Source organism: Ambystoma mexicanum, chromosome 1q (genome assembly GCF_040938575.1).
Source record: "Ambystoma mexicanum isolate Mex_15411 chromosome 1q, UKY_AmexF1_1, whole genome shotgun sequence".
Classification (NCBI taxonomy): Eukaryota; Metazoa; Chordata; class Amphibia; order Caudata; family Ambystomatidae; genus Ambystoma; species Ambystoma mexicanum.
The window spans coordinates 434038801-434065225 of NC_090922.1; the positions used below are offsets into that span (position 1 = coordinate 434038801).

The window sequence follows — 26425 nt, forward strand, 5'->3', positions numbered from 1 at the left end:
CCGATGAAGATGCAGGAGTGGGAGGAGACATGTGCCAGCACCATTGGCATAGAATCCATCGAGGGAGTGGGCCGAATGGAGTGTGGTGTGGCAACAACGTCAGACGGAGGTGAGTGACCATGCAAAACACAGCAATGCTAAGCATGAGTCCCTCCCCCAAATGTGAAATGGGAATTAGCTAATGGATGGGGTCATCACACACACATGTACACAACCCTGCATATATGCCGTGCACATCCCCACACAACCACATGCATGCAGCACCTCACACACGTGTCACCCTGACACATGTCCGGATGACCCACCCATCTGGCCAACAACCTGCAGGCCCAAACTAGATGTCCAAATCCAAAGAACTGCAGCAACAACAACATATGCATGATGCACGTTGACCCATCACTGATGCTATCCCTGTCTTGCTCCCCCACAGGGTCACATTCTGACAGTGAGGAGCTGGACTCTGCAACGCAGGCCCCACCACCCGAAAAGCAGGCCAAGGGAAAGGATGCAGGCACCAGGCCCAGTACATCGAGGGGCACTGGGATATCTGGAGTGGCACAGCGTTCAAAAGCCAAACACGCAACGACCACACCAAGGGTCGAAATGCCATCCGACACTGTGGCAGCACCCCCACCACCCACCCCCACCACTCAGGAGCCAGTGCCACAAGGCACGCCGTCCGCAGCCAATAGCTTCGTCGGGGAAGCAGCAGCCACGGCACCTATGAATGATGTGGACGACCCATGTCGGACACCGGAAGGGCAACATACACCCAGCACCCAGCTGTCCGCACTCCACAGCCCATGCAACACATCCAATGGCAGCATCCATGAGGTGCATGCCGGAGATTCAATGGATGGGTCATTCAGTCCCGTGGCGAGCTCACCTGATGTCGGCCACATGCAGCAAGCTGCGCCGAGGAGTAACAGGGGCAGGGCCGCAGACGACACCATGAGCCTGATACGCCAGCGCCAGGAGGAGCTCAATGCCCTGGTTGCCCGGCAAGTGAGCGAGGCTGCCTCGACCAGGGAGGAGATCCGGGTGTTGTCAAGGGACATGAAAGCTGCCATGGACTGCAACACGACGCGCCTATGTGACGAGATGGCCGCTGTGAGGCAAGCCCTAACGCGCATTGCTGAGGCGATGGAGAGCATGCGTCACTCACAGGGAGCAGATCAACCAGCCACCCCCTCGTCTACTAGCTCCGACCAGACAACCATCCTGCGCAGGTCCAGCCGGTCCTTGCGGCGGTCAGACTCACAACCCCCCAATGGTGGTAGTGGAGGAGGGAAGTAGGGCCAGCCTGTCCCTGTTGACACTTGGGAACTAATGCAGCACTGATGTGCACACCATGTTCGGTGGAGTTGTGGGGGGAGGGGGGTGAGGGTGTTTGGTGGAGTTGTGGGGGGAGGGGGGTGAGGGTGTTTGGTGGAGTTGTGGGGGGAGGGGGGTGAGGGTGTTTGGGGGAGTTGTGGGGGGAGGGGGGTGAGGGTGTTTGGGGGAGTTGTGGGGGGAGGGGGGTGAGGGTTGTTGGGGTGGAGGGTACATGCACGTTTGAATGACATAATGCTCAATACACACGTAATGGCATGGATAATCACATGACTGGACATTGATCATTGTGTATGTGTGCTTTATTGTTGAAGGGTGCACTGTGTTTATGTCCTCCATACACCCCGTGCCCTGAGCTAAACACCAATTGCACCCTCCTAATCCATGTGCATCAGAAACAATGGTCTATCAGGTGCTGCCGCACAGCACGTCCCTCATGGGCATCGCCACCTGCATGACCTGCAGCCCCCTCTCCTCCATCCTCATCCCCGTCATCATCCTCAGACGGTGGTCGCAGTTCTATGTCAGGGGGCATTGGCACATTCCGTCTGATACACATATTGTGAAGCATGACACATGCCATGGTGATCTTGGCCACCTTCTCATGCCCGTACAGGAGTGCCCCGCCCGACCTGCTGAGGCACCGGAAGCGTTCCTTCAATAGGCCGAATGTCTGCTCGATCACCACGCGGGTACGGGTGTGTGCATGATTGTAGTCCTCTTCGTGCCTGTTCTGTGGGTTCCGCACAGGGGTAAGGAGCCACCTCTTCAGGGGATAACCTGCATCACCTGCATGGGTGCAACAATGGGTATGTGTAAGTGTCTACATAATGTGGAGCGTGCACATATCACACAAACAAACATTGCATATTCAACGACATCCACAGATCCAAGCACGCATGGCAATCAGGGTAACTGCAATGTGGGAAGGTGAGGTGGTCCTTGCAAGTGGACATGCACCATGCATGCATACGGCAGGGATTGCCATGTCCCGCCTGAGTTTAAGTGATTTGTGTTTCCTGGCCCTGGCAACGTTAGTGCCACACTGCTAGTACACTGCCATTCCTTAGTTGATGTCCCCATGCTGTTTGATGGCAATTCAATGGTGGGGTACGGGTGTGCCTCACCACAATGGCTACAGGGGATCCATTTGTATGCACTCATGTGCGCGGACCATTTCTGATGTTGTTCAGCGTACATTTCAGTTGTGATTTTGATATGCATGTTGCTGATTTGTGTAATGGGGGGGATGGTGTGTTGTGCGGTGTGCATGTTGTTTGGAATGGCCTGTTTGGCGTAATGGATTGATATGTTTGTCGTGGCACTCACTTCCAGCATGTGGTTTTGTCTCTGGTCCATTGTGGGCTGCCTCACTGTACAGTGATGCAAATATGTATGTCAATTCTTCTCATGACACCAGTTCACGCCCAGTTGGAGTATGCATCTCCCCCCCCCATTCACGCCCAGTTGGAGTATGCATCTCCCCCCCCCCCATTCACGCCCAGTTGGAATATGCATTTCCCCCCCCCATTCACGCCCAGTTGGAGTATGCACCCCCCCCATTCACGCCCAGTAGGAGTATGCATCTCCCCCCCACTCACAATCCACATCACACTGACATGTGGTCGGCCTGCTACTCACCAAGTAGCCACGAACGTTGTCCAGCATGTCGCTCCATGTATCGTGGTATAGTCGAGTTCCGCAGGACCATTGCATCATGGGTTGAACCGGGATATCGGGCACAGCAATGTGTGATGATCTTGTTGGAGTCACATACCATTTGGACGTTGATGGAGTGGTATAGCTTTCTGTTACGGTACACTGCCTCATTGGCATGTGGGACCACCAGTTCTACATGGGTACAGTCGATGGCCCCGATGCAACTTGGGATGCCTGCCAGTGAATGGAAGCCAACTTTGGTGTTGGAGATCTCCTGGGCAGTCCGTGGCATGTATATGTGTTGACTTGTGTGCTTCAGGAGGGCATCGAGCACCTGGTTCAGTGTGCGTGAGAATACTGGTTGTGATATGCCATGCATCTGACCTACCGTATGCTGGTAGGTGTCTGTGGCCAAGAATTGGAGCACTGTTACTACCTTCAGTAGAGGGGGGATGGCAGTACGGATGTCAATGAGACTCACAATGTCGTTGTATATCATGTCTACTATGGTGGTGATGGTATCCCAGTCCAGACGGTACAGGGTGTGTATCTGCTCAGGGGTTAGGTTGACTGGACTGGCTCTGATCCTGGGAATTGGTGGCTGCCTCTGTGGTATCACTAGGTGCACTGGTGGTGCTTGCTGCGCCTGTCTTGCCCTCCTCCTCCTCCTCCTGCGTCTCCTCTGTGCTGCCTGTTGTTGTAGCTGCTGCACTGCAATCATGTCCTCTAGCCCTTGTAATGCTGCTAGTATTGCATCCATCTTGGTGTGGGAATGGGTGTGGGGAGGGGTGTGGTGTGCTCTTTTGTGCTGCCAGTCTCCATTGCCTCCACCTGTGCTGATTTTGTCCACCTGTGGCAGGTGGGAACTCTGCTGTGCTCTTTTAACGTGTGGTTCGCGATGCCGGTATTAGCGCCTTGCCGGTAAGGGTTCTTTGGGTCTACTACATGCCGGTATTGCCATGTACGCATGGCTCGTGATGCTGTGATATTAGCGCTATGCCGCTATTTCCGGTCTGAGGGGGCCCGCGCTCACGGACTTGCCGCTAATAGTGCCACCGTACTTAGCGGTGCCGCTAATAGCGGTATGTCCGGTTCGTGATTGGGGAGGGGATTTACCGATACCGGTAATCCCTTACCGGTAACGGTATGTCCCTACCGCCTACCGTGTAATGAGGCCCATGGAGTGGTTCCGAAAATGTTCAAGTAATAATTATACAATTGAGGTACATATATGCAATTGTCAACCCAGTCAAAAGTTGTGTCCAATACGGTATATGTATGTTTCGACAGGTACAGAATACAAAAATCCAGGATCATGAAGGATAGAAAAAGTTAATAGTTGAAGTATTGGCGTTTACTGGTTCGGAAGCAAGTTTCAATTCATTTGAAGCAGCAAATGAAAGAGGAAAATGTATTGAAGTCAAGGAAAGATGCAGGTGTTCGTAGACAGTGGGGGTCATTCCGAGTTGGGCGGTAAAGGAAAAACTATGCCGGTAAAGGATTACCGGCATCGTTTCCCTTTACGGCCCATTCTGACCCACCAGACCGTTATTTACGGCACCGTAAATTACGAGGCCGTAAATAGCGGTTCAGTGGCGCGCGCCCGACACTCCATACCGAAATAGCACCATGGCGTAAACCGGAGCTGATCCAAAGTAAAGCAGACATGGAAAAAAAAGGCCTCCACAAGGCCGCAAAGTACCATACCGCCTTGGAGTAAATACCGGCATCGCCGAGAAGGTGTTAAGAACCATGAGCAGTGCTTCAAAGAGGCACAGGTGCACTCAATCAGCACAGGTGGAGGCAATGGAGTCTGTCACAGTACAAAAGGAGCACACCCACACACCACACCCTCTCCCACACCAAGATGATCCCAATTGTAGCAGTATTCCTGGAGCTGGAGGCCCTGCTTGCAAGGCAGCAACTACAACAACAGCAACAACAACAACCACAGCCCCCACCACAGAGGATACACAGGAGAAGAAGGAGGGTGAGACAGGCCCAGCATGCCCTACCGGTGCAAGCACCATTACCACGCCGGCAGCCCCCAATCCCCCGCATCAGAGCCACCCCCTTCAACCTCACACCAGAGCAGATCCACACCCTGTACCGGCTTGACCGGGACACCATTGCCACCATAGTGGACCTGATACATGACGACATAGTGAGCCGCATAGAAATCGGCACTGCCATCCCCCCTCTACTGAAGGTAGTGTCTGTGCTCCACTTCCTTGCCACAGGCACCTACCAGCATACAGTGGGGCACATGCATGGCATTTCACAGCCCATATTTTCCCGGATACTCAAACAAGTGCTGGATGCCCTCCTCAACCACACAAGGGACTACATATACTACCACGGACTCCCCAGGAGATATATGACACCAAAGTTGCCTTCCATGCACTGGCAGGCATGCCAAATTGCATAGGTGCCCTTGACTGCACCCACGTCGAATTGGTGGTCCCGCATGCCATGGAGGTGCCGTATCATAACCACAAGCAATACCACTCCATCAATGTCCAGATGGTGTGTAATGCCAGTAAAGTCATCACACATTGCAATGCCCGATACCCCGGATCAACTCATGACTCCTTGGTCCTGCGGAACACAACACTACCACGCTACATGGAGCGACATGCTGGACGACGTGCCTGGCTACTTGGTGAGTAACCTGAATGGGCCATGGCAGTGCATTGGGGCTGTGAGTAGGTTGTCTGCATACTCCACCTGTGTGGGAAAGGGGGGGGAGATGCATACTCCACCTGTGTGGGAAAGGGGGGGGAGATGCATACTCCACCTGTGTGGGAATGTTCACGCCAGTGCACGATGTGGACCTCACAGAACACTGTGCCCTAAGACAAGTGACACGGCACATGACCACTTAACCACACAGTGCTGAATCCGAGGCGACACCTAACACTACATGACTAACAGGAAACTTGGCCAAATACCACAACTCATGCACCACTCATCGGCGGCCCATACCCCTGTAAGGGCATCCTGCACCATGCAGTGCAATAGCACCATGTCGCTGACTCCTGCATCACAACACACAGGACAGTCATCCCTGGGAGTGCATAGAAGTGGGTTTAACAGGGATCCCACAGCGTGTCACTGGTCCGGCACCCCCATAGGATTGCTGCAAGTCACCATGGTAGGGATCAGTGCAGAATGACGAGTATGCTACCAACTACAGCCAACACTCCCCTGTCACCAAATCTCGCGCATGAGATCAATGAATGCAGTCCAACACTGCTGCATGCATATACGACGCAACAAGACATGAGTGCACACCATGACCCATCAGGAAGAAGCTACCCCCGCCATCATTCCATTGCACAGGACACATACCCGGGCCAGTAATGGGGTGACTGTATCCTGGGACATGTGTGCATGGCGAGTAATCACCTGCTGCCATGTAAGATTAGTACAGTTCTGCACCATGAATGTACAAACACTTACCTTCATTCCACTCTCATGCAGGTGATGCTGGCTACCCTTTTAAGCCGTGGCTCATGACCCCGGTCCGCAACCCACAGAACAGGCACGAGGAGGACTACAATAGATCCCATACCCATACACGGGTGGTGATAGAGCAGACCTTCGGCCTGTTGAAGGCACGATTTCGTTGCCTCAGCCAGTCGGGTGGGGCACTCATCTACAGCCACGAGAAGGTGTCCAAGATCACCATGGCATGTGTAATGCTGCACAACATGTGCATCCGTCGGAACGTGCCACTGCCCCCTGACGTGGAACTGCCACCACCAGATGATGATGAGGGGGAGGAGGAAGGAATGGCAGGACAGCATCAAGGTGCCGATGCACAGGAGGGACGTTCTGTGCGGCAATCATTGATTGGACAATATTTCTGACTCAAAAGTCAGCTGAGGGTGTGAGGATGACAGGACATTGGGCACTGGGTGTGAGGATACATGTACACCATGCACTGTGAGACATTAAAGGACACATGCACAATGATCAATGTCCACTCTGTTTCTTAGGGATGATCAACCAGTGTATTGAGTAATAATGTTCAAATGTGTACAACAAAACCTCCACCCTCACCCCCCTCCCCCAACTCCCACACACACCCTCATCCCCCTCCACCTCCCCCCACAACAACCCCACAATAGTCCCATTGGTACAACATAGTCAACATGTGTGTGCCAGCATGGTCAACGTGCACTCCCAGAGCCAGGGGGATCCATGTCGTGGCGGCGCAATGTACGCAGTGAGCGTCGGACCGGGCTGGTCTGCGTGGACGAGCTTTGGGAGGGTGGGTCCACCCGCTCGAACTGTGGTGTGGGGTTGCTGCCTCCAGGGCATCTGCGATCCGGCCCAGCACCTCGCAGAGCCGGTTTGTGTTCGCCGTGATCACCTCGCCCAGAGCCTGAAGGTCATTGTGCCACTCCAACCTAGAATCACGATTGTCCCTGATGAACTCCTCAATGAGGCCTGTGAGGTGCTGGGAGGGCAATACATCCGTGGCCGATGTGGCTGATGTGCTTGGCAGGCTTGGTATTGGGCCTGCAGGCCTTTCCAGAGTGTCTGCAGGGGAAGTGGATTCAGGACAGGCAGGTTGTAATCCTTGCTCTGTGAGCCCTGGGGTGTCACTCTCCCCGGAGTCGCTGTGTGCCACCTGGCTGTATGATGGTGTGTCAGGGGTATGGGCAATGTCATTGGTATCCTCCGCGTTGGCTCCGGAAATTGATGGTGGACTGTCTGGAACATCGAGGAGGCACATGCCTGCATGCTCCCCAGCCACACTGGATTCCTCTGAGTGCAGTGTGGGTCACGTGTCCAGCGGCACTGCAGGCATGGGTAGGGGTGCAGGTGGGGGTTGTGCACCCTCATGGGGGTTGCAGGAGCAGGTGGTGTGGCTTGTGTTTTTCTCCTGCTTGCAGGTATACGTTGGCCCCTGCCTCTGCCCGTGGAAGTACTGGCCCGGGTGCTTTCCTGGTCCTCGCTGTCAAGCCCGCTGCCTGTGGGGGGGGGGAGAGAGAGACGGCATGAGCAATGATTTGGGTGTCAGCATTAGTACATGCCTATGGTATCACAATGGGATTGCAGCGTTTTGTGGACATTTGGGTGGTGAGTGGGACAGTGATCTGGGCTTGGATGCTAAATGTATGCAGATGTCTGGGTCACACATGTTGGCAGCGTACTGTGATGACTCACATTCACAGTGTTTACAATCACTGCCCCGTGTGCCTCACAGATTCGGCCTCTTTGTGTGGTATGGGCCATATGGGTTACAGCCTTGCACCTGACATCATACTGGGTCCCACTTGTTACGGCATGATTTCATTGGGGGGGTTTGCCCAACCATGACGTGACACCTTGCCCAGCCCTTGGCAGTGACTTACATTAGGAATGCATGTTCTGTCTTGAATCATGACACTCACCTCCAACAGCGGATGACGCTGCATCGCACTCCATTTCGCCAACCCCTTCTATGGCTTCTGTGCCCATCATGGCCGCGCACGTTTCCTCCCACGGCATCATTTTGATGGGGGAACCTGGCCCTCCTCCTCTCTCCAGGGCCTGACTTCGGTTTGCCGAGAAGATGGCCCGCACCCGCAGACGGAGGTCATCCCACCGTTTCCGGCAATCCTTGGTGGTGCGGAGGGTGTTTCCTACGGCGCTCACCCTCTGTGCTACCAAGGCCCAGATCTCTTTCTTCCTGACAACGGTGGGCCTACCCATATCACTGCTGAATACAGTGTCCGCATGTTCATGCAGGGTGTCCACCAGTATCTGGAGCTCATCCTGGGCAAAGCGCTCCTTTCTTATGCGTGCGGCCCCCTTTTTTAGTGCTTTAGGCATGATGCTGGTCTCGAATGCCAATTTCCCTTTTCGGTATATGCCTCCGGGTCCTGTATGGAGAGGATGGCAATGGATTGTGATTTTAAAGATGGCTGCCGTGCTCCTTCCCGTTCCTGTGTGGTGACGTTTTTTCCGGTTCCGTTCTTTACCAGTGACCGTAAATAGCGGGGATCGCTATTTACGGTCACCGCTGATTACTCCATGTCGGTAGTGTTATGTACGGTGCATTTGTTGGCGGTAAGGGCTTTGGGGGCACTTTTGCGGCATGGCGGTAACGTTCATTACCTGCATGGCGGTAAGCGCGTGCTCGCGAAGTCAGAATAGGCCAATTTTTACGGTCCAGTGCCAGCACGGAAATGCTCTTAACGCCATGCCGGTATTCCCCTATACTTACCGCCCAACTCGGAATGACCCCCAGTGATTGGACACAAGAGTCACATGGAAAGAAAGGACCAATCAAGAACAAACTATTAAAGACGCTAAATGTTCCAGGGAATTGTGGGTTTTTAACGTTTCAACTTAATTTTAGATGTTTTTTCATATGCTGTTCGAGAAGTAAAGAGTAGAATAGAGAATTACCTCCACGTCCACTCTTCCTCGTCCCAGTACTTACTTCATGAGGCCCCTGCCTCCGAAACAGGACCTTCTTCTATTTCTTTAAATTCCTATAACTCCTCCCCCACATCCACGTCACTCAGTTTAATTTTTCCTGCCTACGGCAGGTTGGACTTTTTCTTCCCGGTGCGGGGCACTGGGGAGCACCGATTGCTGGCCCCCTGGGGGGGGCTGTGTGGCGGGGCCCTCGGCTCCCACAGGTGCGGCGCTGCTCCTGGGCCACCTGCGGGGCTTGGGGTCATAGTTGAGCGGGATTGCCTCGCTCGGTTCTTTGCTGGGCTCCGGACCGCAGCGTGAGCATTGTGTCCCGGATACTGCATGGCCCGGGGGAAGGTAAGGAGAGGGGAGGACTGGGCTTGATGTTTTTCCCCTCTCCTCCTGTTTTGGCCATCTTGATTCGACAGGCCTTTTCCTCGTGCTCTGTGTACACATCTTTATTGGAAATGATGGCAAGCGCTTGGCAGTATGGGCTAGCCTTCCCTTTTGTTGTGTGGCCTCTCTGCTTCTTGTCGTGGGGTGACAGTGGCAGAGAGTCTTTGAAAGTGCGGGGGCTCTGTTCTGTCGCAGGCATGTCACATACCACCCGCTCCTCAGACACACACAGCACAGGATGCACCGGATGTTAGCTGCATTCTCTGGGGGAAGTTAAGGAGAGGGGAGGACTGTGCTTGATAGTTTTCCCCTCTCCTGCTGGTATGGCCATCTTGACTCTTTCAAAATGCCGTTTCCTCGTGCTTTGTGTACACATCTTTGTTGGAAATGATGGCAAGCACTTGGCAGTATGGGCTAGCCTTCCCTTTTGTTGTGTGGCCTCTCTGCTTCTTGTCGTGGGGTGACAGTGGCAGAGAGTCTTTGAAAGTGCGGGGGCTCTCTTCTGTCGCAGGCATGTCACATACCACCCGCTCCTCAGACACACACAGCACAGGATGCACCGGATGTTAGCTGCGTTCTCTGGGGGAAGTTAAGGAGAGGGGAGGACTGTGCTTGATATTTTTCCCCCCTCCTGCTGGTATGGCCATCTTGACTCCTTCAACATGCCGTTTCCTCGTGCTTTCTGTACACATCTTTGTTGGAAATGATGGCAACCACTTGGCAGTATGGTCTAGCCTTCCCTTTTTGTTGTGAGGCCTCTCTGCTTCTTGTCGTGGGGTGACAGTGGCAGAGAGTCTTTGAAAGTGCTGGGGCTCTGTTCAGTCACAGGCATGTCACACACTACCCGCTCCTCAGACACACGCAGACCAGGATGCACCGGATGTTGGCTGCATTCTTTGCGTGCAGCCTGTGAAAACGGCGCAGATTTGGACGCGTCTGCAAGCGGCCTGAAGGGTAACGGCCTGGCATAGTCTACACTTCGGGTTCGAGTCTCTGCGGTGCTGACTCGGCATTTCATCCTTCCTAGACCGACGCATTGGAACGATTTAGAGCTTGGGGCTACCAGCTACTGGATACAGGGCTCAAGCCACCTCTCAGTAATGTGGCGAGTTAGTGGTGTGTTTGGGTCTGTGCTAGCTATGGACGCAGACTCCTTGTCCTGTCCTCTTCCTCTGAACTGCACGAGGGAAAGTCAAAGGAGATGATTTTCTTTTCCCTTGTCTGGCATGGAATTATAGAAAATGCATCATGGAAGTAATGGCCATTCAGAGGGTTCCCAGTGTCTCTTCTTTTAGGGCCTAGGTCCTCCGGTGCTGACGTGTTGCTTTCACGCCTCCTCTCAGACTTGCGGGAACTAATATGGCACATGGTGGCACATGTCTGTGCTTAAAGGGGTTCTCAGAGCCCCTGGTGCCGGTGGAGGGGGATGTCACTTCAGTGGGTTTTTCCAGTGTAGGAATACCCCAGGTGGGGGGTTGCCTTTGATGTCTTCTATCCGGGATGGATTGCTTTGCCCTGCTTTGTGACACTACTCTGCCCTTTTGACGCCAGCCTGGTGGCTCCTCTGTCGGCTGGGGGGGCCCTGGTCTGCTGGACTTCTGGGCTGTCCTGTATCTTCCTTTTGATAAGTCGGATCTTTTTGTGGGCTGACAAGCATGCTGTTATATTGTGGCGCAGGCATGCTTCAACGTCCTGTGATTTTCCTCTGGTGTAAGTGCAGTGACTGGCGGTTTTCCCTGGCTCCTCGTCTCTATCTTCTCTGAGGTGTATGGGACCGGGGGGTTCGGCTTCCTGGGTAATGGGCTCCTTCCGTAGGGGGGTATTGGTTGCAGTTCCTGTCTCCTCCTGTCCAGGTTTGCATGGTTAGGACTTTGGTACCCAGCTCATGGTCCGAGTAGTTGGCCATGGGATCCGTTCTCTCCGAACGTTTGTTGTGGGTTACCGTCTTGCCCGTTCCTCTCCCTGTTCAGGGTCAAGTTTTCTACTTGCGGGTGTTCCTGGTCCCTATGCCTTCTAGGATGTGTCAACTGCTTATGGGTCTCAAGACCCTGCACTGCTTGTCCGGACATCTGGGGAGAGTGTACTCTGGATGTTGTGCAGGGGGGGCGCTTGCTGGCTGGTCTGGGCTGGGTTCTCAGAAGGCAGTGTGTCTCGGCTCGCCTGTTGCTGAAGTTACAAGGCACATGGTGTCTTGCGTTTTTTCGGTTCCTTGAGCCTGTGTTCGGTTATGTCCCCTGGTGTCTTATACTCTCTCCCACTGGTTTCCGACGTCTCGGCTTTCGTAGTTGTGTTTTCGGTGTCCCCAGCGCTGCGAGTCTCCCTGCTGTGGTGGCGGGGGGTTTCAGGTCTACAGGCTGAGGTGTGCATGGTACATCCTCCTGTGGCCTCTCTTACTACCGACGCCAGCAGAAAGGGTCTACATTGGGGATCCTCTCAGCTCAAGGGTTGTGAGATCTGGGGAGAGCCGGCGATCATCCAATTGGCAAGAGTTGTGCCATTGTCCAAGCTCTGGTGTACTACAAGGAGTTGCTGGACGGTCGGCGGTTTTGATCCGATCGGACAATACGACGGCCTTGGCATATGTCAACTGCAAAAGGGGTTCCGGCCGTTCCTTGAATGCTCTGGCAGCGCTGATAGGCACCTGGGAGAAATCTCATCTGGTGTCTCTGGTGGCCTCACGTATCAGAAGGGTGGACAATGTTCAAGCGGATCTTCTCAGATGCCGGTTTTCACTCCTCGGCGGAACTGGTCCTGTTGGCCCAGGTCTTTGCGGTAACCTGTGTCAGATTAGGGTCCCCGGTCCTAGACCTGTTTGCATCCCCGGCCTCAGCAGAAGTTCACCTCTTCTTCTCTTGGTTTCAGGCCGGGGGGTTTGGGGAATGGACGCCCTCTCTGTACAGTGGCCTTGGGGTTTTCCTTTATGCCTTTCCGCCTATTCCCCTTCTGCCCCGGGTGGTTTGGCGCATCAGAGTGTCCAGGGTGACTGTGTTGTTAGCTCAGTTCTGGTCCCGCCGGAGTTGGCTCCCCTCTCTGTTGGAGCTTCGGTCCTAGGAATCTTGGCTGATACCGAGGTGGCCGTGTCCCCTTCAAAGGGATCTGCGGTTGGAATTCCACTGGATGCAATGGGCAGTGTGGCTATTGCTCAGTCTAGGTTGATATCTCAGGGGTTCTCAGATCCTGTAGTTGAGTACATAATGGATGCTCTTAGACCCTCCACTCTGAAGGTGTTCGGCAGGCATTGGGGCCATTTCCGAGACTGGTATGGGTGGTCTGGGATCCCTCCCCTGCGTTCTGGCCTCTCTGCTATCCTTCGATTCCTCCAGAAGGGCTTTTGACAGGGGCCTTGAAGTTTTTTTTCCCAGGCTTCGCTCTCAGTGGGCCTCCATGAAATTGCTTTTGGGGGACTCTGATGGTCACTTGAATGGGGAGGTGTTGGTGGGGAAGTTGCTCCAGGGTTTTTCTTTTTCCCGTCCTTGTGCTGATAAAGGGCTTCCCCCTTGGGATCTCCCTCTAGTATTACGGTTCCTTCAAGGGCCTCCTTTTGAGCCCTTTTCCGAGATTGATATCAAACATCTTACACTGAAATCTGCTTTTCTTATTGCCTTCGCTTCTGCCCGTAGGCTTGGGGAGATTGGGGCTCTCTTATGTCACCCTCCTTTCCTGAGGGTGCTGCCAGACTCGGTGCTGCTGAGCTGTGGTCCGAAGTTCCTCCCTTAAGTTGTATCTCTGTTTTCATGCCTCTCAGGATCTGGTTCTCCCTGACTTCTTTCATGATCCGAGAATGCATGAGGAGGTGGCTTGGCTTAACATTATGTCCGGCGGGACGTGTTGGAGTATTTGGCTAGGTTTGCTTTTTCCCACCAATCTGATAGTCTTCTGATTGCTTGTGGTCCGGCTGGGGCTGGGTAAAACGCATCTGTGGTTTCCATTTTCCGATGGTTCCGGGTTGTGATCCCAGTGCCTATATGGCTTTTGGCCTGCCTGTGCCTGCGCACGATCAGGGGCGGTCCGCCAGGGGTTTGGCGGCTTCTTGGGCCGATGCAAGGAGGGTTTTTCTCTGCAAGAGATTTGTATGGCTGTCGCCTTGGCTGGTCTAGGGATTTCCATCAACTGCTATGGGTTGAGTTTCTCCCACTCGGGGGGTTGGTTCCTTCGTGGTTGGAGTTTTATCTGTGGGGATGTGAATTAAGAGTTATTGTGGGTGTGTTTGCTGCACTGTTTTTAGCTCTGTTTCTCATTGGGACCCTTTCTCGTTGCTGCTTTGGTATACCTCATGAAGTAAGTACTGGGACGAGGAAGAGTGGACGTGGAGGTAATGCTCTGATTACTTACCGGTAATCTTCATTACTCCTAGTCCTACTCTTCCTCGTCACAGTACTGACGACCCTCTTCACCCTCCCTGTTGGGAAGGTCCCATGCTCTGGCTTGGTAATATGAAACTGAGTGACGTGGATGTGGGGGAGGAGTTATAGGAATTTAAAGAAATAGAAGAAGGTCCTGTGTCGGAGACAGGGGCCTCATGAAGTACTGTGACAAGGAAGAGTAGGACTAGGAGTAATGAAGATTACCGGTAAGTAATCAGCGCATCATCCATCGGAGCAAGAGACGTCTATAAATAAAAACGTGCAAGAGCACAATCACGTGGTAGATCTTCACGTGGTGTTGCCCAGCACAGATTCCAATATATCACACAGTGGGCCACACTCGTCGAGGTCAGGTGTAGTTTCGAAATCGTTTTGTTCCATTTCCATTTATTCTATCGGTGTCCCTCTTCTATGTTTAGCCAGAAACTCATGCACAGTCTCACAGAGGCTGAGCAAACTGTAGGCCTTTTAAGCCTATGGCTCATGAGCTCTGTCGCATCGGAGGCACATGTTCTAGTGACGTACATACCAAGTTTTAGACAATACAAATGTTATAAAACGTTCAATGACTTTCCTATTGAGACTGGGAGAGTATTCATCAAACGAATTAACGTGTTTTTAAAATTAGCCCTGCATGACTAGCAGGAAATAGTTTCGTTCTTATTGATTCCCGTACGTGGCAAACTAGTTTATGTATAACTATTGGGGAATTGCAGGCTATTTATTTCTACAAAAATGACAACTGCGCAAACGCTCGGTTTTGTGCAGCTTTGATGAGGTAAACTGGTCATGTGATGGGCAATCTGCACATGAAGAACGTGTGCGTGTCCTCATCTGATATGGCTGCCACGGTTATTGTCTGCAAGTTAGCGACTCCGACGTTCTAGATCTTCCTAACGTCCGGAACGTCTAGGCGGGAGCAACAAGCCTATAACTGAAGATGTGATTGGTCAATACGTTTGTTACCGGAAAACTCAAACTCCCTCTGAAAGTTTTATGTTTGAGAAAGGACAGTTTGTAATGTGAAGTCATAGCTAGAGCCAGAATATATAAATGTGTTTTTTAATGATTGAAAATTGTAGCTCATTTTGTTACAACCATTAAACAAGCACAGTCATGTCAGTGTTTCGTTGGTTGAAGGGATTGTCAATCAATCTACCAAACGCGCATTTTTTTTTCAAATCAGTCTTCCACCCAATGAGGGCATTCAAACTACTTGATTAACCAATCATAAAGGAACGCGGGCTGTGTGACGTGAAGTATCTTCAGCCATTCACAAGAACCCTTGTTCTCTAGGCCTTAGGTCTTTATATTCAAGCGACGTTTGTCGCCACCCCCTCAGTTCCGGGGATCACGCACCGCGAGGTTGCGAGCAGGAAGTTCGGTCTTTCAGGCGGCGAGGAATCATGTCTGGCGGACGGTATGGGGGCTACGAATACGGCTCGTCCTCCCGCAGGCCGTCGCGAGATGACGGCACCAAGGTGTACGTTGGCAACCTCGGCGCCGGGGCGGACAAAGGCGAGGTGGCGAGGGCCTTCAGCTACTACGGCCCTCTCACAAGTGTGTGGATCGCCCGGAACCCGCCTGGCTTCGCTTTCGTAGAGTTCGAGGACCCCCGGGATGCGGAGGACGCAGTGCACGGCCTGGATGGCAAGAAGGTGATCGCGGGCTCCCGCGTGCGCGTGGAGCTCTCTGCTAGCCGCCCCAGACGCCCATCGTTTGGCCGTGGCGGTGGCGGGCGAGGTGGAGGCGGCTTCAATCCCTCTGATCGCTGCTATGAGTGCGGGGAGCGTGGCCATTACGCATATGATTGTGATAGGCTGGGTTCCCGCCGCAGGAGCCGCTCCCGTTCCGGGGGCAGGAGGCGCTCTCGCTCACGCAGTAGAAGCCGTGGTAGGAGGAGCCCGTCACCTCGCAGGCCTCGCTCCTCCCGCAGGTCGAAGACCAGATCCCGCTCGAGATCGCCTGCTCCACGGAGGTCGACTTCCCGCTCTCGCTCTAGGTCCCCATCCCGAGGGTCCCCAGCCCGGGCAAGACCCGAAGCCGCTTCCAAAAGCCGATCCAGATCACCATCTCCCAGGAAGTGATTCACCATCGAGGAGACCAACGAGGAGAAGGCGAGAGACATTGTGTGCATCATCCAGGGTCAGGGGATCGCATCCCACAACCAGCCCTAGAACTGACCCAATGAATCCAAGGGCTCTTGTGAGAGCCGCCATATTCACAGAGCTGCCCATGTTTGTCCGCGTTGTTTCCAGTCATATGTGTCTTTATTGGCTTTGCGGTAACAAGAAATGACACTGACTTTCAGAACTGGCCACTGAATATGGTTGCAACCCTGATCGAAGTGGTCGGACACGAACGCAGACATGTTTTTAGCAGCTCCTAGCAAAGATAGATAGCCGTTTAATCATATTATCCTTTGCAACGTTATCACTTCATGCTTTGAACCATCTCCACACCCCAAGTTTTCTATAGTAGCCTACCTTTTATAGGCGCCATTGGTTTCCCGGGGGATTTTTTTTTTCTACAAGTAACAAATAAAATGTCTTTTTTTCTGAACTGATACAATTGGTGTGGTGTCTTCAGTAAAGGGGGGTGGTACTTGGGGAAACTTAAGTGAGCGGTTACACGTAGGCTTTCTTGTGACAGCACTGTCCGGTAATGTCTTGCGTTTAGTGTTTGTAAAAGTGGTTCTGAATATGTATTTTTAGAACACTATAGAAAATTGCCTGATCTCACGCCTTCCCTTGTTCTTGATGATCCCTTAGTGGACACGGGAAGCACTGCAGTTGCTCCTCCCTCTTGAAACCGAAATCGGCATGTGTCTTGCAACAATGGGGTGCACGTGGTGGAGCCCGTACGCTTTCCCGCCGGGTCGACTGGTTCTTCCGGTATGTCCCTTGACCCAAATCAAGAGGGCAATTTTAAATGCTCAGCGCTAGACTTGCATCGTCTGACTTGATGCCATGTCAGCATTATAGGTGTAATGTATTTGAGAATTGCGGCCTTTTCCACGTTCCCAACCTAATTATATGAAGTAGTCTTGCCTTGGCGTCTCGAATCGACTCGCTTGTGAGAATTTTTTAAACCAGATCTGTACAGTACATGCGCCGTGTTTTCTTGGTAATTCGGTGCGCGATGTGATTGGGGTACATTTGAGAGCAGGTTGCTGTTTTCATGTCACCTTTATGTAAATTGTGACGGTCCATACCATAACTATTACTCGGCCCATTGTTTGTCAACATTGAAAACTAGATTCCGATTCTGTTGAATCGCCGAAACCCTTTGCATTTCTGCTCGGTTTAATGTTCTGATATGTAGCTACAACATCCACCGTGCGGCCCAGCGCACCTGCAGTTGTCTTTTACCTAGTATTTCACATACTTGGGTATGCGTGGCTAGGCTACTAACTTTCTTCACATTTTAACCTCAATCCGAGAGTTAACGTTGTTTCTAGCTGGCTTTTTATATGCCCATGCCAATAAAATGGGTGCCGTTGGTGTAGCGTTTGATAGTAAAAACCAAGCATTGCCCTGCGCTTGTTCGACACTGGTAAATTGCCTGATATTTGCACTTGTGCTACTTTTTACAAGCATGGTATTTTTTTACACACCCGACTGTTTTACAGCTGCCATTTTTCCCCAGCGGTGTACTTCGAATTGATGTATAGGTCCAACCTCCGTATCGTAAAATGCACTCTTAATGGTCACATTGACCCCTGTTTTGTTGCCATATCCTGCTTTTGCGAAGGGCCTGTGCACTGTCCAAGTCCTGTCTGCAGAATCACCTCCTGTGCTTAAACACACGGCCCTTGACGGAGACATCTCGAGCACTATCCGCAATCTGGGCTGAAAAGGTCGTAGGGCCAGGACTTTCGCTGTGCTTGACCCCCCGCTTCTCCCCGTTTTATTCACCGCAGGACATTGTTTCACAGGCACGTTCCTCTTTTGGGCCTTTTAAATGTCTTTTGACCGTCCGCTTGGGCTGCATCCAGCACCACTTCACTTGCCTACTTCCACCCATTTCCTTTACACCCCATTTTTCTCGTCTCCTTCTGCCCCTGCCCTATTCAAACATTGGTCTCCCAAAGGTCACTAACCTAGTCCTCTCTGACTGCACACATGTAATCCCCCCCACCTCATCACTGATTTGAATGCTCAGCAGTATTTGAAATTGAGATAAGAAGAGCGGCATCGCCCATTAGCGAGGAGCTACCAGCCATAACCATTTAGTATGAACCATTGTGTTAACATTTGTATGGCACCAAATGGCCCTAGGAGCCAAAAGTAGCCCCTGCTAGCTGTTGGTTTCAAGCTAACCAGGCTCTACTATTCTAGAAGCAGGAGAAAATGGCTCCCAGCTCCCCTCAATCACGAACCCTGCACAATCTCTGCAAAAAGTCCCCCTATTTCACTGATCTTTTGCTTCTTAATCGCCAACACTTTTTTGCCATCACAAACAATTGGTCACCACTCATGGATGCTACTCTAGTGCCTCCTCACAGACACTGCTTACTTCTTCCTGACTTGTGTTGGGTTCTTTATTAGTACGACCCTCAACCTTGCCACTGTAAGGACCGCTGTTTAATATGCCATTATTCAACTACTTCCTGCTTCTCACTGTTCTAGTAGCTCTAGTCAACTCTTCACCTGAACAATCTTGTTTCACTGTCTTCTGGAATGCTGAGACTACTACCACAGCCTCCTTTCTGTCTGACCAACCTACTCCGGTGCGAGTGCTCTTGAATTTCCTTTCTCTACTTTACTCTTCATTACACAAGGCTTTTTTTCCTTCAGTACTGGCTATCGCGCGCACTCACACCTTCCCATCCTCAGCCACGGATCACTGTAGATCAGTGGTCTTCAAACTTTTTTGGCCTGGGCGCCCCCCCCCCCCCCCCCCCCCCCTCCTCTGCAAAGTTTGGGCAGGCCGGCCCCCCAAAATGTGAAATGGACAGTATGTACAATCACTATGAAATATTGCGTGCCGTCGCTGCTCCCTACTCCCAGTATAGTCCCTGGGCTCCTACTAACTTAATCTACTCTCAAATTGCTCGCACACCTTTTCCTTTAAGCTCTGGCACTATCACATCACTCTTGGCTTTCATAGTAAACTGCACTCGTGCATGTCTCCACCTTCTGTCCGATGTGCCACTCTTATCCTAATCATTTTGGATCTGCTGTTTTTTGAGTGTTAAATCACACCTCCCTCCCAGCACATTGGGTTTCACAAATCTGCTCCCCTTACCTGGAAGATAAAAATCTGGAGCTTGCACACCTCCTCGCCATTATCCAATGAAACGGTCATTGGGCTCTGTGCTTCATACTCTGTGCCTTAGGTTGACTTCTCATCCTTTTGGCTTTCGTGGTCTCCACTCTTGCCCTAGCATCTCTTACTAAGAATCTATCAAAACTAACCTTCCTACCTAGAAATTACAACTTTATGTGCACTGTACCACCTACCCGAATCCTCTACGTCCCCTTTTCTATCTTCCTTTGTCCAAATCTCGCAGTCTTGGGGTTCTTCGACAAACTCGTGATGCAACACCACTTTGCTTCTTGTAGCCTCAAATTCTGAAGTCCTCCTTAATACAGCATGGACTAATGCTCAAGCATACTATTTGTCCTTCCATCAAATAAGCAACCGAGTCTTGTCTGTTTCCTCTGCACTCAAAAGTCACTGTCACCTCACACCATGCCCTTGTGCTGCCTCTCTTGCTTCTGCTGCTTGCAAGTCAAAGGAAGATTCTTGGGGTCGGGTCCTTGCTAGATGGCCTGTGGGTCATTGCAAACTGGTTCACCCACTCGAAATCCCAATATGCCACGATGCATGGTGCACTTGATGTGCCAGATTACACAGTGGGTTATTGCGTTTCTGTAGGTGGGAGCATCTCTTTAAAGAAGGGAAGCCTTTCAGTCCATGAGATGGTGAGCATTCCTGGTGCCCGAGTTTAACGCCATACCCATGTAATGCAGAAAATAGTTTGAATTAAACGTTTTGTGTTAAAGTTCGGAGTAAAAAGCGAGTACAAATGTTTTGTACCTGTAAAATAGAAGGGGGTTTTGTAATATTTAATTGCCTTAGTTATTCATGACAATAAGATGCATTTTACCTCTTTCTTGCATACAGTAATAGTGTGTTGTGGAACCGTGTGCCACTGTTCCAAACCTGTCCGCTAAGTCGTACAAACGGGCAGGAGGGCTATATAGTGAATGGTTCAGGAAATGGGGAAATTACGATGGATGTTCCTGGGCTTTTGTGGGTCTGCTGAGTGGGGATCATGGTGCCCAAGAACTATGGGAAGCAAACACCATCCCTGAGGAGAGGTGTGGGTAACGCTACAAGGGAACAGTCCGGCAGAGCTTAGTCCCTGGTCGTTGGAGTCTGATAATCAAACAGATAATATAATGACTTCGAGGGTATCTAAAGCCAAGAGGGTGGCGGGTCCCGTAATCACGGCTGATGCAGGAATATGGGCATACATCTTGGATATTTTCTTCAAGAATGTTTTTCTTTAGCACAATTTCCCTATTAACAAGAAGGGCGATGGGTTACCTCAACAACTAGCGACCTATTGCCCTTCTTGATGTTAGCAAAATCTTTTGTCTCCATTTTGGAACATGTAAATGCTTGTATCAGGCAGGCATGATTAGGAGCTACCTTGGGATGGAGGTTAATGGTTTTACCCTTATAGGCCATATAAAGTTCTTTCCTCTCCTGCCATGTCATTTTTATCAGCAACACGTTTCTCTTCCGGCTTTAATGGTGTACATAGAAATACCTTATGGGAAACTGTGGACTATGCCTTTTTGTCTGCGAGTGGGTGGAGATTGGTACTCTGTCCAAGGTAGTATCTACCTCTCAGAATAAGGGTGTACGGCTGGATCCAGTAACTGCATATGCTCTCCCACCCCCAAATCGGGATCCCTGAAATGTCATTACTTTGTCTAGGGTGGATTATTTGCTCATTTTTGACCAGCCTCCCATTTGGTTTCAGTGGTTCCTAAATGCATATATACCTGGTTTCTGTGCTATGCAGCCCCCCGCGTGATGAATGATGCCAGCACCCACCATGTTAATGAACTGTTGGCAGAGGTGGAGCCCCCTCAGTACATGCACCCCACTCGTTCACTGGAATGTGTCCCAGTGGCACTCGCTATTGATGGTCTAATTAGACCTCAGTTCAGGGAATGCCTGAAGTGAGACACTTCGGCTGACGAACTGATAATAATTTGGGCAAGTGGAATGAAAGAGGAACTAGTGAGGCAGTTGAAAGGGGGTAGAGTGGAGGGAACCCACTGAAATGGGGAAATCAAATCAAACTTGCCTTCTTGCAATGTCGCACTTTTACAAAAGTCCCCTCTACTTCATTCAGTACAGCAAAAACGACACCATCATTCTCTTTGCTTAATGTATCAGCCTCATTGTGGTGGATTGAACCACCTCAAATGGATGTTGGTACCAAGGAAAATGTGCAGTGCACCCTACTAATGTGCGATGCAGTGGTACTCTACTCCGTCTCGGGCACCACGAGGCAGAATTAAAGACTTTCGTTTCAAATGAGAAGTGATGAAGCATGGCTCATTGGGACAATGAATCCAGCACTACAAATGAATTCCTTCAAGGGCCAAGAACAGACAAAACCATGTTAGAAAATTCATAGGCCAAACCTCCTGTTATGCTACAGTGGGTAGCTTGTGTGGCGTGGCCGAGCCCAAAATTACTCTGAACACAAATAGGAAGTACTTCCATCTTTGGGCAGCTTTTGGTTCTTTTTGAGAGCTGGAGAACCTTAGGCTTATGGATGATGCCTCTTGCTTGTGGGGCATGTGGAATACCCTCCCGCCATTACCATAATCTGCCTCTCCAAGTCTCTCCCCCTACCCCGCCATTCTCAGCCACATTTGATCTGGTTGACAACTCTTCTTTCTACCCTTTCTGTTCCTATCTTGATTTGTATAACTAATTTGTCCATCTAAGTTGTTTCCTCTACATTATGGTGTCCCACCACAAGGTTCAATCTTGGGACCTCTTCTCTCTACACTTCCCCCTCTATTTGCACTAATTTCTTTATTCAAATGATCACTTTTCTATGATGGCGACTCCGATCTTTGAATACTTCACACTTTTCACTGCTGCTCTGTCCCTCTTGCCTACTGCAGCCGCAACTTGGGTGTTCTTTGACTCGTCCCTTTTTCTTTGCCGCCCCCACATTTCTAGCATAGCCCGTACCTGCAGGTTTCATGTCCAATATGTGCAAAGCACACCCATTCTTGGCCATAATCTGTTATTTTATTCGCACACCTTGACTTCTGTTCCTTTATTGGTTTTCCCTCCTACCAACTTGCCCCCTGCATTCAGCTATTCGTATCCTGTCTTCTCCAGCCCCTATTACCCCATCTTTACTTCCTTTTTCCTGGCTGTCCGTTGCTTTCATTTTCTGTTTAGTGTACTCCTGGTCTGCCACTTCCATGCCTCCGCTCATTCTGTTCCTTCGATGTGAATCCCATTAACTACTTTGTCCCTGAGCCAAACCTCCCTGTGCCCAATCTTGTCTCGGTTCCTTTTCACGCTCCCTCTTGGCATTATCTTCCTCTTCTTTTTTGCTCATCTTAAAAACACTCTTAACGCTGTCCACTTATTTTCATATTGTTGGCTTCATAACATTTGTACTGTTTAAGTGCTTTTATGAATCAATTTAAATACAAATAATGAGATCGAGGATACGAACACACACTGAACGCTATAGTCCTTGTCTGCAGGGCAGGAAATTGCATTTGCAATGAAACTGCAACTAGCACTTCCTCAGACCTATCCAAAAGCTCTGTTGGGAATCTATTTTACCTGTCCCGGTGGATAGCTCAGCAGAAATGTGGTCGCCTTGGAAACAAGACGAAACAAAGCAAAACGGGTTCGATCCCTGGGTCTGCGCTTAGAAACCTCCGGGTATAAAGCACGTTATAAATATGCAACTAAGAGCGCCTTGATGCCCCATGGACTGTGTGAGTGCTTTAAAAATGCAAATAAAAATAAATTCCTGGTATGGAACTTTAGGTAATGCAAATTCAAGAATACAGTTTGTTTGTGTCCAAATGCTTTTCCTGTAGGTGTGGTACTCCCTCCCAGCTTTACGGCTGCTGGCTTTCCTGATCCTCATCTCCTAGAACTTCCCATAAATAGCTTGCTGCCGGGTTTTTGCATCGTTCTGCCACTGAAGTTATTTATTTTATTATGTGGTTATACAAAATACCTGTTAACAATATAGAATACACACCAAAAACAATTCATCTTACTAAAAAGAAAAATAATTAATGAAAGCAACACCTCATAAAAAGCAACACATTTAATCAAAAACGGAAGTGGAGATAAAATCATCCACAAAATTAGATACATTACACATTAACATTGAGTAAAATGTACACCAATGAGAATTCGTTTTTCTAATTCACAAAAACACAACTGGCAGCATAAGTGTGATAATCAAAAAAGGTAAAGAGAATGCGTTTCTTATTCATCTGAGCTAGACCGTAGCATTAAGATTCATACATGGTTCCAAATGAAAGGAGTTAAAAACCCTATTACTTACTGCCAGCAAAATTGATGTGACCCGCTAAACAAATGCCACAGTATCGTCATTAAAGGAATTCTTTCCTTTTTCATCTAATGCTTTACACCAGTTAACGGTCTCAAGTTTATCCTGTTCTTTACACAATCTGCAACCAGCGGAAACGAAAATTTAACATACTATATCTGTAACATTTCCTTTATGAACAATACGTTCCATTTAAATCTTTAAAAAAGCTACCTAACCTGTCTGGATACATTTAGAGGGCCCCATTTCGATTCAATCTCACCTGCACACTGGAGTGTCATATACGTTGAATCAGACTTAGAAGCCCACATGCGATTTCTTGACTTAGCCCGCAATAAAACCTCTATCGACATCCTCAAATGCGGCCGATTAGATCAATCACAGCTGAAAAGACGGATTCCTATTTTTGGGACGGTGCCAAATGTTGGACACATTTTAAAATAAAACCATTTAATGAGGTTCCCATGTATTTTCTAAAGCCGTCTGCCGTGTTTTCTCATTCTCCCAGATTCTGTCTCCCATAATACAGTGCCGCGATGCCCCTGGGCTGTAGTACGCTGTACAAATCCAAATAAATTAAATGATTCTAGATGCCCCAGCAGCAAGGTAGCAAACGTCCAGCAGTTGGCATCCAGAGTAGCAATAGTCGGTATCATCCAGTGGAAACCACTATTGAGTTGGACCAAGATTTAGTGTACATATATGAATCCACACCTGCTTAAAAATTAATCAATATAGAAGCTCCGACTGCTGGGCACCCTTAACTCGCATATTTGGTAATTTAGTGGGGCCAGAAGTCCTAATCTTCAGTGCTTCTAAAATATCATAGCCAACATCCATTTTCCAGTCTTCACTATCAACTACTAAATCAGAATGATTTATAAACCATTTCAGACAATGTGTACAATGCCTTAAAATTGGATACCCAGTCTTGCTCGGCTACTGCATTATTTGCTGCTTAGGCTTGGGGACATTCATACCCTTAACATCTGTTTTTATTGTGTACTGTTAATAACATATTCAGCATCTTTTGGACCACGTTCCCTCTCTCAGCCAATTCTTAAACTTATTTCACCACCTTAATCTTACAATGTATTTCAGCTAAATCAAGAGCCCCCATTAATTTTGTACCTCCAGTTTGTGCTCTTCTTTTTTCTTGGGTGAAACTTCCGCATCATAAACATTTAAGTGACTCTTTGCACTGCATTTTTTTTTTGCTGAATTTGGAACGAGCAAAGAAGACTAGAGTTTCTTCCAAAAAAAGTCTCAAAGTTGTCAACAGAAAATGTTTCCTATTTCCAATGTAAGGAGGAGGTACTATGGCAAAGGGCCAATGCATCATTATCCCTATTCACAGCAACCAACACAACTCTCAATTATGGAACACTGTCCTAATACCCTCCACACCAGAAGGTTTGTGCCTTCTTTTGTAGGTGTAACATACAAGTAATTGCCCAATGAGCAAAGTGCTTCATGATTGGACATTCCCTAATTGTTCCGTCACCTCTGTATGTGTCTGGCGTTTCTCTTGTGAAGAGCGCATGATGTCGCAAGTAGACACTGACACAAGAGCCGTATGTTTCAAAACCTTTATTGATGGTTTAAAAGGGGTTGGAAAACTCCTATCTTGCCCTATAACTAAGATGGGGGTATTCTCGACCATCAAACGGAAAGAAAGTACAGTCCTGGTCAGTCCTTAGTCAAAATAAAATGGCCTACACTAATAACCCTAATGCCTGCCCTCGTTCTAATACAATAAATGTGTAAAGGGAATGTGTAATTCAAAAAGGGAAATCAGTGTTCAAAAGAAATGTGAGTGTGGCTGAGGGTTGGTACTCGCCTGATTTTCTCATTCCTAAGAAGGACAGAGGATTGAGACCCATCTTGGACTTAAAAAATGTGAACAAATTCCTCAGGAAGGACAAGTTCAAAATGGTGACCCTTTCTCAGATGCTTCAGGCTCTCCAACTCCAAGACTGGTTGGTTTCATTGGACCTTCAGGATGCTTACTTTCCTGTGCCGATCCATCTCAAGCACAGAAAGTACCTGAGGTTTGCGATTGGCGGTTCTCATCAGTTACGAGTTCTGCCATTTGGGCTGACCTCCGCCCCAAGGGTTTTCACCAAGCTGATGGCTTTGGTGGTAGCGAGTCTCAGGAGAGGGGGGATTCACGTCTACCCTTACCTGGACGATTGGTTAATCGGGGCAAGTTCATCCGAAAAAGCCCAGGAACATCTGACCATTACCTGACACTTTTTGCACAGACTGTGCTTCTCCCTGTCCCTCAATTACAAGAAGTCACTAATGATTCCACTCCAAAAGCTCGAATTCATCGGAGCAGTCCTGGATACTTCCTCGGGCAAAGCCTCGCCTCCCGAGGAGAGAGCTCACCACATTCTGCAGATGGTAACAAAGTTTCAGAATGCCCAACAATGCCGGCCTTCGATGCCTCATGTTATCCTGCATTTTTCTGGTGCCAGAGGCCAGATTGAGAATGAGATCCTTTCAATGGGCTCTCAGGACTCAATGGTCCCAATTTTCTGGGGATATGTCTAATCTTCTGCAAGTCCCGGCCACAGTGGCTCAAGATCTTCTATGGTGGTCTTGCAAGGAAAATATCCTCGAGGGAGAATCTTTTTGGCAACCATGGCCGGAGATAACA

The 26425-nt window shown here is 49.9% G+C and overlaps 1 protein-coding gene and 1 pseudogene across 1 annotated transcript in view; one reads left to right on the forward strand and one right to left on the reverse strand.

Annotated features, from left to right (window-relative positions):
* LOC138528325 (heat shock factor protein 4-like) overlaps positions 1-26425 on the reverse strand; it is a 731255-nt gene that overhangs the window by 302378 nt on the left and 402452 nt on the right. The window lies entirely within an intron of this gene.
* LOC138528328 (serine/arginine-rich splicing factor 7 pseudogene) lies at positions 15452-16739 on the forward strand (annotated as a pseudogene).